General features: G+C 50.9%; 1 protein-coding gene across 2 annotated transcripts in view; it reads right to left on the bottom strand.

The window, feature by feature from the left end:
• The window catches only part of NEGR1 (neuronal growth regulator 1), a 169,262-nt gene that overhangs the window by 94,665 nt on the left and 62,566 nt on the right, over positions 1-12,031 (bottom strand). The gene's annotated exons all lie outside the window — the stretch shown is intronic.

Genomic DNA, 12,031 nt, shown 5'->3' with positions numbered 1-12,031 from the left:
CTGGGGAACAGGGCAGAGCAGCCCACGGGATGAGGGGCAGAGGGAAAATAAAACCTGGAAACTGCAAACCCACTGGGGAGCGGGGCTGTGGCACCGGGAAATCTGCATTGCTCTCCGTTAATTAACCACTCCTCGGGAAATGTGCAGAATGAATTCGGCAAGTTTTAGGCTCGCCCCCGTGCCCACCTCGGGATTGAAGGCTTTAAAGAATTTTAAAAGCTGAAGGAAGGTAATAAGGAGGATAATACAAAGTGCAACAGACTAATGGGACGTTTTTATTTCATAAAGAGCTTCCTACATGAAGGAAATCCAGGAGAGGAAGGGAATGCAACAGAGCTCATCCCTTTGATGAAACATTAAAATAGCACGACCATAGAAAGTGGAGGGAGAAAATTGGGATTTGGTGGCTGAAGCATCTGGCAGCATTGTTTAAGTGGAAAATGACATTCCATTCAGGAATAAGACATTGGAAACATCAGGCTGAGACGGCTCGAAAACAAAGGCCGAGAATAACCATTCGTTTAATTAATGATCTCAACTTTCAATGTGAAAGGGCTCCGGGAGGAGCTGCGAGGCTCGAAATTGGGATAAAACATCCCTATTTCCAGCGCAGAGAACCGGGATGTCACCGGGAAGGGACACTTTGAGGTTGGGATCCCTGCAGGGGGACTTCTGCAGGGTCTGATCCCAGCCAGGGAAGGGAAGGAGCCTCTTTCACAGTCCTGTGAAGGTTCTGAACCCGGTTCTAATGAGCAGCGGGCTGGGGGAGGCAGAGCAAGCTCCAGTTCAGGATTTTTTGCCGTGTGTTTCTGTCCGGCTGTCCCTGCAGCAGCCGACCCAGCCCGGGGAGCTGATCCTGTCCATCCCTGCCCATCCCTGCCCATCCCTGCCCTGTCCTGGCTGCAATCAGAGCAGCTTTGGGGTCCCTCCCAGCCCAAACCTCTCCGGGAGCCCGGCAATTACAAATTTGTCCCAGCAATTACAATCCGGCAGTTTGCAGGAAGCCCAGTGAGCATTTACCACTTCAGGAATGTCCCTCTCCCACTGACTGTTCACACTCCACACCCAAACCCTGGGAGGAGGCGTCAGCACAGAGAAATTCTCCTGTCTCTCCTCACAGGAGGGAAAACAGCCGCCTCCTCCTCCTCCTCTCCCAGCACACAAACCCAGCTTCACCAACTCCCTGCTCTCCGTGTGGTTTGCCAGAAAATAAACCAGCCTTCCTGGAGAAAGGAGCCACAGAATCCCTTTGGAGGCTGGAGAGGACCGCCAGGATCACGGGAGGGGGCTGGCCTTTGGGGTCCTTCTGAGCCCACCCATCCTGGGACACCCCCAGACAAACCCCTTCAGCACCCAAAACTCCTTCACCACTCAAATCTCCTTCAGAACCCAAAACTCCTTCAGCACCCAAAACTCCTTCACCACCCAAATCTTCTTCAGCACCCAAATCTTCTTCAGCACCCAAAACTCCTCCAGCAGCCAGAGCTCCTTCAGCACCCAAATCTCCTTTCAGCACTGAGAGCAATGACAGACTTGTCTTTACAAACAAACTCTGGGGCTGCTGGTGGATAAAACCAGCCCTGAGAGAGAAAAGAAACAATGGGGAGGATCCCACTGATGGATGAATGGAAAAGAAGATATTTGCCTTTACAAACAAACTGTGGGTCTGCTGAGAAATGAAACTGGATATTGAAAGATGAGAGAAACAATGGGGAAACCCATAAATTCCATAAGAATTAAAAATTAAAAGGAGGATCATACATTAAGGGGAATTTTAGGTTTTGGGCACTCGGGGAAGTCTCAAGTACCTCAGGCAGTGAGGAAAGAGAGAGGGAAATAGGGCCGGGAAATTGGGATAAAACTGGAGACACCTCAGGGGAAACACCCCGTGGCCTCTCCCTTTATTGGAATAAAGTCAAAGGACTCCTCTGCCTCCTTTTTGGACACAAACCTGTGGCGTGGATGAATTTTCCTAACAGCCCCCAGAGTCCCTCAGCCCCCAGAGCTCTCCCCTGTGCCCTGAGCCCAGCCCTGTGCCTGAGCACCCTGAGGACCCTGAGGACCCCGAGGACCCTGAGGAGCTGCAGAGATTCCCCGGAACCCTGACGCAGAAGCAATATTCTGTGTTTCCCCACCACCCCGTGGGACTGATGGATAAAGTTGTGTTTACCCTGAGGAAGTGGCAATGGAGCGACTCATCCCAGGAACGTTTGCCAATCCAACAGATTTAATCCCTCTCTGTTTGCAAATCACTCCCCAGCCTCAGTTATCGCCTGGACTCTCCTGCAGGACCCCCGGAGCCCCTTCCCTCTCTCTCCCGGGGAGGCTCTGGCCAGCAGAGCCCGCCCTGGGCTTTGGCAACAGAAATCAGGAGAATCCAGGATTTTTTCCTGTGCAGAGGAAGGCTTGGCCTTTCCCCTGTACGTCGGGAATTCCCTAAGGGAGAGCAGCTTCCCCACGTGTGATTTGTGCTCCCCCTGCCCCAGCACAGCCCACGGAGCTTCCACAAAAATACCCACAACAGACCCCTGCCCACCCTTCCTAAAGCCTAAAACCCTTTCCCAGAGCCACCTCCGGGAAATCATTCACTGAAAGGATGATCCAAGGTAAAAACTGCAAACTTCAGTGGCCTTCCCTTGCTTTTTCCCTTCCCCTCTCCCCCTTTCCTCTCCTTCCCCAAATTCTGCTGATATTAAACATTAATTCCCTGCATGTCATACCAGCACTTCCTGCCATGGAATTTGGAAATCCTATGCACAGAACCAATTATTTTTAGCAATTAATAATAACACTGTAGCACAACTAAAGTCAGCATAACAGCCATTAAATACAAGTGACTTTTGCTCTTTTTTACCTTCCCACGGCTTGGGGAAGTATTGATGAAACCACAGCTGAACTCAACAGAGAATTCTCCTACATTTAAATGGGGGAGATTGGAAAAAAGCACAATTTCTTTTTTAACTGATGATTGTAATCAGAAATTCCCCGCACAACAAGCATAAAAAATAGATTTTAATGTTAACTGTCATACACGGCTGAGGGCACTTTATTATTTTTCCAATCATTATTAATGGGGATGATCTTCTGTAATTTGTAAGTACAGGAAAATATAGTCTCACCCAGCTTCCCTCAAGTTTTTAATCCTCTTTTTTTTTAATGCCTCCCACTTTCCCAGCTCTCTAGTCTATTATTCCACCATAATTAAAACAGAGATCCATTAATCTTTGTAAAAAAAAAACGCTCTTCCAGTTGCTTAATTAAAACTGCACAGGGGCTCTGCTCCAGGAGCTCCACAGATCCCACCTGAAGGACATGGCCTGGGATGCTCCCAGCCCTCCCCTGCTCCATAAATCCCAGGAATTTGGGATAATCTGTGTCCAAAGGGAGGCCTGGGATGCACCCAGCGCTCCCCTGGTCCATAAATCCCAGGAATTTGGGATAATCTGTGTCCAAAGGGAGGCCTGGGATGCACCCAGCGCTCCCCTGGTCCATAAATCCCAGGAATTTGGGATAATCTGTGTCCAAAGGGAGGCCTGGGATGCACCCAGCGCTCCCCTGCTCCATAAATCCCAGGAATTTGGGATAATCTGTGTCCAAAGGGAGGCCTGGGATGCACGCAGCTCTCCCCTGGTCCATAAATCCCAGGAATTTGGGATAATCTGTGTCCAAAGGGAGGCCTGGGATGCACCCAGCACTCCCCTGGTCCATAAATCCCAGGAATTTGGAGCTGCAGCTGGGAGGTGTTTGGCCAGTGAGCATCATCCTCCCAGTGGTTTTACCAGATGTCAATATTTAAACCCAGTCACTGACCGGTTTTGCCACAATTTTCTTGGAAAAAAAAACTTCCCTGCAAAAGCAGCACGTTCTACCCTTTGCCTTTGTGAAAACACATTCTGAAAAATCAATATGAAATCACTTCTAATATACAGCTCCTATCTACTTAAAACAATACAACTATTAAATAGAAGGAGAAATTTCTTCCAACTTCTACCCCTAGATATTCACCATAATTTTACTTAACCTATTGACTAGCACTTGCTTTGCCTTTAGTTCCTCTAAACCAATGTCATTTTATAGTTTGTATTAATTGCCCATATTCTCTACTGAAAGATGTGACATTTTTAGTCACATTTTAGAAAATTCTCTGACTGAATCTCCAACCCCTGGGATGGTTTTGGGTTGAGGGGAGCTCAGAGACCCCCAGTGCCAGCCCAGACACGGCAGGCTCCCTGTCCAATGGATCCCACGGGATTCCAGCAGCAAACCTTGCCTGTCCTGCAGCTCCTGCAGCAGCCCGGCCTCTCTGGGGTGCCCTGAGCCCTGCCCCAGTGCCCTGAGCCCTGCCCCAGTGCCCTGAGCCCTGCTCCAGTGTCCTGATCCTTACCCAGTGTCCTGAGCCCTGCCCCAGTGTCCTGAGCCCTGCCCCAGTGCCCTGATCCTTACCCAGTGTCCTGATCCTTACCCAGTGCCCTGAGCCCTGCCCCAGTGCCCTGAGCCCTGCCCCAGTGCCCTGAGCCCTGCCCCAGTGTCCTGAGCCCTGCCCCAGTGCCCTGAGCCCTGCCCCAGTGCCCTGAGCCCTGCTCCAGTGTCCTGATCCTTACCCAGTGTCCTGAGCCCTGCCCCAGTGTCCTGAGCCCTGCCCCAGTGCCCTGATCCTTACCCAGTGCCCTGAGCCCTGCCCAGTGCCCTGAGCCCTGCTCCAGTGCCCTGATCCTTACCCAGTGCCCTGATCCTTACCCAGTGCCCTGAGCCCTGCCCAGTGCCCTGATCCTTACCCAGTGCCCTGATCCTTACCCAGTGCCCTGATCCTTACCCAGTGCCCTGAGCCCTGCCCAGTGCCCTGAGCCCTGCTCCAGTGCCCTGATCCTTACCCAGTGCCCTGAGCCCTGCCCCAGTGCCCTGAGCCCTGCCCCAGTGCCCTGAGCCCTGCCCAGTGTCCTGAGCCCTGCCCCAGTGCCCTGATCCTTACCCAGTGTCCTGAGCCCTGCCCCAGTGCCCTGATCCTTACCCAGTGCCCTGAGCCCTGCCCAGTGCCCTGATCCTTACCCAGTGTCCTGAGACCTGCCCAGTGTCCTGAGCCCTGCCCCAGTGCCCTGATCCTTACCCAGTGTCCTGAGCCCTGCCCCAGTGTCCTGCTGTCCCAGCAGCTGCTCCCAGCACAATTCCAGTGGCATTTGCTGATCCAGGGGTTCGGGATTTGGGATGAGGACTGCACCTGCCTGGAGCAGAAGTGCTGCTCGGAGTAATTAGCGTCATTAACTCCCTCCCTGCTCCCCAACACCTCCAGTGGCCCAGGATCCATCCAGGACCCATGGGTTGGGTTTGGGGACCCTGACTGCAGCTGCTGGGGCTGGGACAGGGGCACACGGAGAGGGGAACAGGCCAGAGCAGGGAGCTGGGCACTGCTGGGGGTTTGCTGGCCCTGCCTGGGACCTGCAGGAGATGTGTCTGTGGGCACAAATCCCTAAATCTGCACCGCTCCAAACAGCCCCAGCCACCCTCAGGGATGAACAGCACAAGGGTTTGACCCCCGGGGAGGTTTGAAGTGTCATTTTCTCCTCAGATGATGCCACCAGACCTTTAATCCGTGTGGGCACCGCCCTCGGCACCTGCCAGCCCATCCAAACCAGGGCAGAACCATTTCCCCAGGATTTGCCCCATTCCCAGATTATCCCCATTCCCAGAAGTTTCCCCATTCCCAGGATTTCCCCATTCTCATGGGCCCCACATTCCCAGGATTTTCCTGGCACACTGCTCCCAGCCATGCCCTTGGTGGGTGTTTTCCTCCTGCCAGCACCAGGAAATGGATTTTTCCCCATGTCAAGGAGGCAGAAGCTGCTGCTGCCACAACTGCAATAAATTCATCTCTTGGTTTTAATTATACAAAAACATTTCCCCCCCCTCCTTTTCGCAGATAAATTTTCATATTAAAATGGACAAAACGCTGCATTGTAAAGCTCATAATTTTTGGTCATTAATCACTTCCTTCATGGGAGCTGTGTTATTTTCTCTTTGAAGGCTCAGAAATAATATCCCACACCACTGCTGGTGTGAGAGCCGTGGCTTCAGCTTCAGAGAGTAACTCCCAAATTCAGCACATTATTTGAAATATTAAAAAGGGTCTGGCTGCTGCATTTGGTATTTATTAATTCCTGGAGATTTATGACAGAGAAACACTGACTCCCAGAAATGACAAAGACATTACTATTGCAGGAAAGTAAGGAAACAATTCCTCACAGGGCTTTGCCTTTATGGGTTCTCACTTTTCCTGAGAGAAAGGGTTCTTGGAAAATTTGGGAGCCCACAGTGTTTATTTTATAGGACTGCCCAAGTCAGAGGTTCTCTCTGGCTCTTTTTATACTACACAAGACTGAAACACAAATTGAAGGACTAAAAAGTGACACAAGCTCTGAGGGCAAGGCAAAGGTCTGGAGGGTGAGGAATCCTTCCCTGTCACTTCCCAGATCTCCAACATTCCAGTGTGTTACTGAGGGGGTTTGAGCATCCAGAACCCCCCAGCTGCATTAGAACAGTTCAACAAGTGCTTTCCCTTTCGTTTAGGAACACTTACACCGGTGTTACACATTGAATTCTGAGAGGAATCGTGGGTTCCTCCCCAGCCAGGGGCTCTGAGCAAACCCCAGATAGGGGCTGCACACCCGGGGTGCCCCAAACCCTGAGGGGCCCTCCTGGCACGGCACAGAGCTGCTCAGGGAACCCCAAACCTGTCCTGGTGCTCCTCAGCTGGGGGGTTTGGGCAGGGACAGCAGGGACGGGGACAGGGACAGCACAGGGACAGCAGGGACAGGGACAGCACAGGGGCAGGGACAGCACGGGGGCAGCAAAGCTGAGGCACAAACAGTGAAGCGTCACCTCCTGGGACACCTCCAGGGACGGGGATCCAACCCTCCCTGGGCACTGCCAAGCCCTGAGCTCCCTTTCCATGGGGAAATTCCTGCTGCTGCCCACCCTGAGCCTCCCCTGGCCCAGCCTGAGGCCGTTCCCTCTCCTCCTGTCCCTGTTCCCTGGGAGCAAATCCCAAATCCCCCCGGCTGTCCCCTCCTGGCAGGGAGCTGTGCAGAGCCACAAGGTCCCCCCTGAGCTCCTTTTCTCCAGGCTGAGCCCCTTTCCAGCTCCCTCAGCCCCTCCTGGGGCTCCAGACCCTTCCCCAGCTCCCTCAGGGATTCTCCTGCCCCTTCCCAGCTCCGTTCCCTGCCCTGGACACGCTCCAGCCCCTTGGGGTCAGTTCTGACTGAGGGTCCCAGAGCTCAGGATTTGGGGTGAGGTCTCAGCCCTGGGGCAGAGCTGCGGGCAGAGCTGTGGCTGCTCCTCAGATCCATTCTCCTCTTCTTCCCCAGGCTGCTGCTGCCCAGGCCCCAGGGATCCCTCAGTATCCCTGTTCTCCCCCCTGTTTTCCTGGAAAGGCTTTTGTCACTCTCCAAGCTTAGTGCAAAAAGGGCCTTTCCAGGTGCAGACAGGTCGGGTTTTACAGCCCCTCGTACAATAACTGCACTGGGAGTGGGGAGCACAGACAGGAGGGAGAGAATTGTGTGCTGGGCCACGTCCTTTATCAGCTCAGCCCTGACCCGGGGCCCTTCCCCGAGCAGCGATGCCGACCCTGCCCCACAGCCCCTCCAGGCTGCTTTCAATAAAATAATGGAGTTAATGGCAAGAGCAAAACTACCTGGAGAGGTGTAATCCATCACGGTGTGTTCACGCCATTATCTTAAAAACATCCAGTGTAGTAATCACTTGAAGGAGTGATAACACATAATTGTGTGTTCTCCCAAATTACAGGTGAATGGGAGTTGCAACTAATGAGAGGCAAATAGCAGCTCAGGAGCTGCAGTGATTACAGCAGATGTGGTGATGAATGCATTTATTATTGGGCTATTGCAAAGCTTTTTATAGCAGACGGCACGGTTATAAATAAATAAGGGCCCCACACGTCTGACCAAGCAGCTCCTGGGGCAGGAACGCTCCAGGGCTGGCAGAAAACAGAGCAGAGGAGTCCAAATCCCACCCAAACACTTCCATCCCCGGGGGCACACGCTTGGCTTCATCGGCACTCCCAAAGGACTGCCCCAGAGCTGCTGGGGGAGCTGAGAGGAAAGGTTCTGCAGCTGAGAGAGGAGTTTGGTGTTCTACAGAACCCTGCAGAGTTCCTCCCCCAGCCGTGGGAGCGCTGCTGCCTCTCCAGAAGAGGAAAATCAGCCGGGAGGAGGAGCAGGAACTGAGGTGATGACAGAGCCTTCAGGGGACAGGAGCTGCTCCTGCTCCGGGAGGATCCCTGGTACAGGAAAGGTTCCAGGATTATCCATGACGGAGCAGGAGCAGCTCCTGTCCCCCAGGGCTCTACCATTCCCTCAGAGCAGCCCCAGCTCCAGGAGGACCCCTGGGATCATGGATCCTCTGTGGCCCAGCTCTGCTCCCCTCCAGGCCCAGCAGGTTCCCACAAGTGTCTCTGCAGCAGGTGACAGGTAACAATCCCTGTCACCAGTGCTGCTGGCCCTTCCTGCAGTCCCAGTGCTGTCAGAACATTCCAATAACAATCCCTGTCACCCAGTGCTGCTGGCTCTTCCTGCAGTCCCAGTGCTGTCAGAACATTCCAGGGGCGATCTGCAGCCCCCGGCAGAGTGAGAACAACATTGCAAACCACCAAAGGCCCCCGTGAACTAGAATTGTCTGCCCAAACTCCCGAGTGAAGGATCCATTTGTCTCCCTCGGAGCAGGCTGATTTCATCTGGGCTGCTCTCCCAGAACATTTACTCTGTTGATATACCACTGGTTGGAATATTAGTGATAAATAATAAAAGAAGGCAAATTTAATTGTGCTGCAGCCTCTCACTACAATGAATCTTTCAGGAGAATCACAATGATCTCTTGATTTACAAGAGCAGGAGCTGGTTGTGGATGGATGATGTAAATACAGGGACTTGGCACAGATGGCCGGGGCCGTGTTTGCCAGCAACAGTCAGATTTTTGGATGAACCTCCCAGCTGCCTGCTCCAGACTAATGCATTATTAATACCCTGATTGAACAGCTCCTGGGGACAGCTCCTGTAGGGAAGGAGCCCCCTGGAGCAGCCTGGCAGGGCAGCAGGGGAGGGAGATGGGGATGGACCCCAGGGATGGATGGAGGGATGGATGGAGGGGGAGGGGTCCTGGAGCACTCAGAGGAAGGAGGAACAATCTTCCCAAGCAACATTCCACTACAACCCAAATAAACACGCTGAGAAACATTCCCAATTAACCAAAGAAACTTCAGCAATTGCCTTCCTAAAGGAACAGTCCTGACTGAGCACCCAAAACAACCCTGAGAGTTAAACACTGACCACCAAAACAGTCACTGACCACCCAAACCAACCCTGGGAGTTAAACACTGATCACTGAAACAGTCACTGACCACCCAAACCAACCCTGAGACCTGAACACTGACCACCAAAACAGTCACTGACCACCCAAACCAACCCTGAGAGTTAAACACTGACAACTGAAACAGTCACTGGCCACCCAAACCAACCCTGAGAGTTAAACACTGACCACCAAAACAGTCACTGAGCACCCAAACCAACCCTGAGACCTGAACACTGACCACTGAAACAGTCACTGAGCACCCAAACCAACCCTGGGAGCCTAAACATTGAGCACCTAAGCAAACACTGAGCAGTTTTTCAATCAGTTGTTCAATCAGTCATTGAACATCCAAACTCTGAGCGCCTAAACAAACACCAACACACAAACATTGAGCACTTAATCAGTCATTGATGGCCAAAACAAACATTGAACACCCAAAGTAACACTGAGCTCTCAAACAATCATTGAACACTTACTTAAACAACCACCGAACGCCCAAACAAACACTGAGCATTAAACACTGAGCACCCAAACAAACACTGAGCATTAAACACTGAGCACCCAAACACTGGGCATTAAACACTGAGCACCCAAAACCAATCGTGGAACACCCACTGAGCACCTAAACATTGAGCACTTAAATATTGACCACTTAAAATGAAGGACTTAAGCAATCATTGAGCACTTGAACAGTCACTAAACACCCAAAGGAACACTGAGCACCTAAACAAACACTGAGCACCCAAACATTCAGCACTTAAACATAGAACACCTAAACAATCATTTAGCACCTAAATATTGAGCACTTAAAAAAAATCCTTGATCACCTAAACAGTCATTGAGTACTTAAACCATCACTGAGCACCCCAAAAACACTGAGCACCCCAAAAACACTGAGCACTTAAACAATTGTGGAACACCCAAACAGGGAGCACCAAAACACTGAGCACCCGTCAGACATTGAGTACTTAAATATTGACCACTTAAACATTGAGACTTAAACAATCACTGGCCACTTAAACAATCATTGAACACCCAGACAAACCTTGAGACCTAAACAGTCATTGAGCACTTAAACAAACCCTGAGCACCCAAACACTCAACACTCAAACACGGAACACCCAAACAAACATTGAGAACTTCAATACTGAGTGCCTCAAAAAACCCTTGAGCACCTAAATAATCACTGAGCACCTAAACCATCAGCACTTAAACACTGAGCACCTAAACACCGAGTATTTAAACACTGAGCACCTAAACAATCATCGAGCAGCTCAAAAATATCATTGAGAACCTAAACATTGAGTACTTAAACAGTGAGCACCTAAAAACAAACACTGAGCACCTAAAAACAGTGAGCACCTAAAAACAAACACTGAGCACCAAAACATTGAGTATTTAAACACTGAGAACCTAAACATTGAGTATTTAAACATTGAACACCTAAACAATCATTGAGCACCTAAAAACATCATTGAGAACCTAAACATTGACTATTTAAACATTGAGCACCTAAACATTGAGTATTTAAACACTAAGCACCTAAAAAAAAAAATCATTGAGCACCTAAACAAACACTGAGCACCTAAAAACAATCATTGAGCATCTAAACCTTCAGCACTTAAACACTGAGCACCTAAACACCGAGTATTTAAACACTGAGCACTTAAACAATCATTAAGAACCTAAACACTGAGTATTTAAACACCTAGCACCTAAACACTGTGCACCTGAACAAACACTGAGCACCCAACAATCCCTCAGTGAGCACCCAACAATCCCTCACTACCAAAAAACCTTGACTGCCCAAACTTCCTCTGCCTGTAAGGATTTTTGCCCGTCCTGGGAAAGCCCCATGAGCCCCTGGAGTCCCTTCCCAGCTGCTCCTGCTCTCAGGCTCTCACTGACAACATTTGCACAACCCCTGCACCAAGGGGCTGCTCTGGAGCCGTTTGCTTTAGCACTTCACCCATAAACAGCTTGTTAGGAGCAACAACCAGTGGGAATTCTCTTTCCTCTTTATGCTTTCCCTATGAAGAAAACATACCCAGTCTCCTTTTTTCATGTTCCAAATTATCTGGCTGTTCATTTCGCTCATAGAAGAAAGGGGAAGACAGAACCACATCCTTCAGAATGTAACAATTTCCCATCAGAACAGACTTTTATGAACTCTATCAGTTTTTGATTACTGATAATCTCTGTGTGAGGTGTGGGAGGATGCTGAGTGTGTCAGCAGGTGAGAGCAATGCACTGAGATCACACTGGAGAACACAGGAAAATTCATATTGACATTAAAGAGCTGCAGACTTTGTGTTATTTTAGATTAAATTGTGGAAGAGTTTGGGTTGAAAAGGACCTTAAAGCTCATCCCATCCCTATGGCAGGGACACCTCCCACTGTCCGAGGTGCTCCAGCCCCAGTGTCCAGCCTGGCCTGGGACATTCCAGGGATCCAGGGGCAGCCCCAGCTGCTCTGGGCACCCTGTGCCAGTGCTGACATTTCACTTTGATGTAAGAGTAAGTGTCAAAGACCCTCCTCTAATAACTGGAAAAGAGAAGCTTCAGGGTGTCCTAATCGTGCCCTTCCAGGACCTGGAGGAGGTACAGGCCGTTCACAGGGGACAAGGGGGATGGATCCCAGTGCCAGAGGGCAGGGCTGGATGGGATTTGGGGCA

This window comes from Sylvia atricapilla, chromosome 9 (genome assembly GCF_009819655.1).
Source record: "Sylvia atricapilla isolate bSylAtr1 chromosome 9, bSylAtr1.pri, whole genome shotgun sequence".
NCBI lineage: Eukaryota > Metazoa > Chordata > Aves > Passeriformes > Sylviidae > Sylvia > Sylvia atricapilla.
Note: the sequence above shows the minus strand (reverse complement) of the source record. Positions and strands in the feature narration are given on the sequence as shown.